General features: G+C 47.3%; 1 pseudogene; it reads right to left on the bottom strand.

Annotated features, from left to right (window-relative positions):
• Positions 1-3,686: 3,686 nt before the first annotated feature.
• On the bottom strand, positions 3,687-4,801 carry LOC136490981 (uncharacterized; annotated as a pseudogene).
• Between the last annotated feature and the right edge of the window lie 659 nt (positions 4,802-5,460).

Genomic DNA, 5,460 nt, shown 5'->3' with positions numbered 1-5,460 from the left:
AATTTGCAAGTGTTTGTTTTGTAGTTCAATAGTGTGCAAGACATGACTTGGACAAAGGCGACGTAATGATCCGATGATTAACACCATAAGCAAGACCTTAGAAGCACAAGAGAAGACCCAAGACATCAAGCAAAGTCCAAGTACGAACATAGAAACCAACCAGGATGCAAGATCGTGAAGAAACGAGCACACAGAGGTGACCGGACGCTGGTAGCACAGTGATCGGACGCTCCGATCAAGAGGCTCGGCAGCAGCAGCGATCGGACGTTGAAAAGCAAAATTGACCGAACGTCGGACAGCAGCGTTCGATCGAGTACAGAAAGGTTCCAGAGCAGTGATACTACGACCGAACGCTGACAACGTCCGATTAGTTGATCGTGGTTCCAACGGTAGGGACGACCGAACGCGTCCGGTCAGGACGTGATCCACGTCCAGTCAATAGCAGAAACCCGGGATTTTGTCCCCAACGGCTACTTTCTCAGTGGGGCTTATAAATACAACCTCCAACCGCCCAAATGAGTATAGTGGAGCTGAGGAAACATATCTAGGGTATTGATACACCATTTTAGTGATCTCCACTTGTATAGTGCTTAGTGATTCATTAGGTGATTAGCGTAAGTGCTTTTGCGAAGTGCATAGGTTGATTAGACCACTGCTCATGCGCTTGCTCTAAGTTTAGGCCTAGTGTTTAGTGAGGTTTGCATACCTCTTACTACTCGGTGCTTGCGCGCACCATTGTTGTACACCGGAGGGGCTTGTAGTCTTGCGAGACCACACCAACCGCGTTTGTGGTGTGGCCGCCACCGTATACCGAAGGGAATAAGGCCCGTGGCTTTTTGGCTGGAAGCTTGATAGTGAAGACGGCGGGGAGCATCCGAGAGAGGCTTGCCGAAAGGCACGTCGGAGACCCACTTGCACGTGGGGAATGCCCAATGCTATCCACGGAGTTACCCGACCTGGAGCTTGGCCCTTGCGAGGGATTCCTTGCGAGGGGCTCCAACAAGGACTAGAGGAAGCTTGCGCGCTTCTCGATACCTCGGTAAAAATAACGGAGTCGTCGACGGGAGTTTGCATATCTCTATCTTGCTCTTTAGCTTCCGCATTTACATTGATTATATTACTCCTTTTGCGGTAGAGATAGCAACACAATAGCAAAACCGTTGTTGTATATTTAGATAGTTTATCTTTTGCATATGTTTTGCTAAGGTTAGTAAAAGAGGGCATAGTTTAGAGTTAGAATTTTAAGTTGCCTAATTCACCTCCCCTCTTAGGCGTCACAGTCCCCTACAATCTATATGTTGCATATGTTTCACACACATATTTCAAATATTTTATCTGTTTTAGACGTATGTTGTATAGTGTTTCATGTTTCAGAGGTGTATTCAGAGAGTCATAGGCGTCGACGGATCGGGCACGGTGAGCTAGGTGCCGGCGGTCGTGGTGCATGACGCGTCTGGGTCATGCGGGAGGACATGCTTGTCCTCATCTGGCTCCCCGATCCCATCCGCGCTGATAGAGAAGCGGGGTCGCTGGGAAGGAGTCGTGTGGGCACAGCGATAGGGCAGGGTGCGCGTGCGGGGGCGGACAAAGGTGGGTTATGCGGACACGCGCGTTCGACGGGATGTCCGGACACTAGCCACGCCCTTTATATTTTGAAGGGTGAGAGTTTATAAAGTAGAAATGTTCCGGCACAAGGAGTGACAACTTTTTAAAATTAACAGTGTTTGTTCGGTCCATCCGTCCAAGCTACTTACGATAAAAATGAAAAAAATTGGTTTGTGCTTATAGCTGAGCTACATTGAGAATTAACCTACAGCCAAATTGTTTTTTTCTCTTTGTCCTATATACATATGCATTTTCTCTTGAAAAAAAGGAATATCCATTTTTATCCTAATGTTATTATGTGAGGTTCAATTTTATTCAAGAATTTTTAATGGTCGTTTAGTTCTAAAATTTTATTTTAAGTCTTAGTTTTATCATAGAACCATTAAAGTGGCCATTTTGGTTCTCAACATGGTACTTTGGGATCGATTCCATTCATGAACTATCAAGTGCATTTCATTCTGGTCCCAAAATGTTCATAGTTGATCGATAAAATTAAGCTAAAATGCAAAGTTTAAGGATTGAAATGGTCAATTTAATGGTTCTAGAATGAAACCAAACTTAAAATAAAGTTTGAGGGCTGAAATAAAGTTTGAGAGCTTTAATGACCATTTTAAAAGTTTAAAGGCGAAATTAAGATTCGGCCGTATAACTGAGGGACCAAAATAGCTATTTAAAAAGAGCACATTTTACTATTGATCCTCAAATTTGTATTTCTTAAGGTCCCGGTATTTTAAAATTGCACATTTAGCTCTCTGAACTTGTCTCGAGTTTTCATAGCGGTTCGGGCACATGCAAATTGCACCTTCGGCTCCTTAAACTTGTTCCGAGTTCTCATCTAGGTCCCGATATTTGTAAATTGCATACTAAAAGTTCTTAAAGTTATATTATTGTATTATTATGGTCCATCCATCCAAACACCCCATCCTCACCATGCATGCATCATTGGTGTGGTGTGCACACACGTTGCCACACTAGGCTATGTCGTGTTTGCCTGTGCCACCATGTTGCACGCTGCACTCAACCTACTGCATTGTAGTGACAACCCTGTTGTTGCACATGGAGGTGATAAAGGCTAGGAGTGTGCATGGGGAACTGAATGCGAGGAGATGATGAGAATGAGCATGAGCTCCCACGCAACCAGGAAGAGGAAGGAGTGCGGTGTTGGTGTTGAATGCAACCGCTGTGAAGGCTCGGCTGGGATCTGTAGTAAGGCAAGCACAGAAAGGGCTGCCAAGCGATGTAGCAGGTCCTAAAAATCTAGGCCTGCACATCCCTCCTGAGCCCGCTGCGCTTCTCGGCCGTGGTGCGCTACACCATTTGGGCGGATGAACACGGTGTCACGCGATGCGGCCGCACGAGTGGGCTCATGCAAAGCAGTGTGGGTTATGGGGATGGACTGTAATCATATAACAATACAAGTTTAGAGAACTGAGTGTGTATTTTAAAAGTGCTAGGATCCGAATGAAAACTTGGGTTAAATTTAAGGAACTAAGCGTGTAATTTAAAAGTACCGAAACATGAACAAGAACTTCGAATAAATTTATACAGGTAAAAGTGCAATTTGAAAATATCAAGAAGAACTCGACCAAGTCCGATGACCCTCAGTAAAAAATTCCCATTTAAAAATGCAGATAGTGCTCTCGGTATGAGCAGTGCCTGTCGCCGGTGCCTCGTGAGGAAGTACGTACGCGCGCATGGAAGACCACGACGCCGTTCCACCCGGGCAGCGAGGTCATCGGCTTCCCACTTGTCACCATCCACCATCCACGAATCTCCGGAGCCACGTCTTCACGGCCAATCTGCTGTCTTGACTCTCGACCAGACAGTGTCCCGAATCACAGCTTGCAACATCCGAGCGACTCTGATGGTAGATAGTACGTTCTAGCAACACCAATCAACAATATATACGACGTCCCTCAGTCATATATCAAGCAGAATTACCATGAGATCAACACTGAATTCCCAATAAACCATTCAGATGTGTACATTATTACTGCGGTGCGTGATAGTCACCAGTCAGGATTATGCAGAGCATAACAGCACTAATTACAATCTGACCAGTCCATTCCATTCGTTCCATGATCGAAATCTCGAAACAAATAAATCAGACGCATCAGTTGTTGAGTTGAGTATATATGCAGGATTTCAGTTGCAAGCATACGAGGAGCGCATGATCAGCTAGCGATGCTTCCAGCGATAGCGAGACGACGGCGAGTGGATCGCGCCGCCACCATGCCACTTGTTGTAGTCGTTCCGTGCCAGCTTCCGGCGGCGGCCGCCGCTTCTGTCGACCCTTGGAGGAACTGTCTTCTCCTCCTCCGGCGGATAATAGGGGCCATGACAACAGGCCCCTTCGACGAATTATTCTGATGGGATCAAGATCAACGGAGTCGAACAACAAGGGATAATAGGGACGCCGCCTGGCCTCCACGTACATGTCCTTCCAGCTCGATCCGACACTGAGAGTCTCCTGCTCCTCGTCGGAGCTCTCGGCGTCGTCGTGGAAGAACCACAAGCACCACAGACGCCACCGGCCCCGGCGCTGGCGCGCAGGCAGGGCCTTGTACAAGGTCTTCCACAGCTTGTGGTCACGCTCCGCCACGAGCAGCCTCAGCTGGGAGCTAACGCACTCCACCCTCGCGAGGTCCTTGCCGTCGGTGAGCTTCTCCAAGACGGCTGCCTTGAGGTCGTCGGGCAGGGACTCGAAGCCGCTCAGCGGCAGACCGTTCCTGCGGCACAGCTCGTGGAGGAGGCCCCAGCACACGCCGTCGGCGAGCGACTTGCAGATCCGCGACGCCCAGGGCTCCACGCCACAGAGGCTGCGGGAGAGGAACGGCCTGACGGTGCCGAGATCCAGCCGCTCCAAGTACGCGTTCTCCGGCGTGTCGTCGCCGTCGGTGGTGACGAGGAACACGAGGAGCGCGACGTCGCTCCCCTGCACACACAGCATCAGCACGGCAGCGTCCGCGCCGTCGCGGTGCGCAAGGTCCGGCGCGGTGTACTGTCCGGAGAGGCACAGCGAGCTTCCCTTCTTGCGTGATTGCTTCTTCAGGAGGTGTCCCGACCGTGGCAGGGCGCCGTAGGGCTGGAAGCCGGCGAAGAGGAAGGCGGCGTGCAAGACCATGCCCAGCCGCCCGGCGATGTCCTCGGCGTTCCACTGCTCAGCGTCTACGATTTTCTTGAGGAGGCTCGCCATAGTACTAGTATCGGTTCTTGTCTTGTCGCGATGGATCGTTTAATTTGAAGCTGATGGCAATGAAATGGATCAAGCAATCCGAGGGGGGTAATTACCGGCAAATTCCTCTAACTCGACTTGACTTGTTCTCAGTCAATGTGACACGTATGCTGCTTATAATTTCATAATCCTCTTAGATGAACTGAGGATTCGAGATCGTTGACATTGACACAAAATAAATTACCTTGTCTGTCGAAAAGTAAATTGCAAACGCGAAACAACACTTTCTTTTCAAGACTAGTAGACATAAACATGCAATACACAAGCCTCTATAAAAAATATATCATTGCAATGAGCAATAATTATAAAAATTTTAAGAAATAACAATACACATACAACACATACCTTTAAAAAAAACACATACAACACACATGTCTTGAAAAAAAACATATATAATCAGCGAATAACAATTAACTTCCTTGCAAATAACTCACATGCTCACCATTAACTAATATGCCTGAAAATTATCATATACTCCCCCGATTCCAAATTATAAGTCAGTTTGACTTTTTTGATTTATCCATTTTGCTATGTATCTAAATATATTATTATATCTAGATACATAGCAAAATAGATGTATAAAAAAAAGTCAAAGGGACTTATAATTTGGAATGGAGGGA

Source organism: Miscanthus floridulus, chromosome 1, assembly GCF_019320115.1.
Source record: "Miscanthus floridulus cultivar M001 chromosome 1, ASM1932011v1, whole genome shotgun sequence".
NCBI classification, from domain to species: domain Eukaryota; kingdom Viridiplantae; phylum Streptophyta; class Magnoliopsida; order Poales; family Poaceae; genus Miscanthus; species Miscanthus floridulus.
This window is presented reverse-complemented; position numbering and strand designations above follow the sequence as displayed.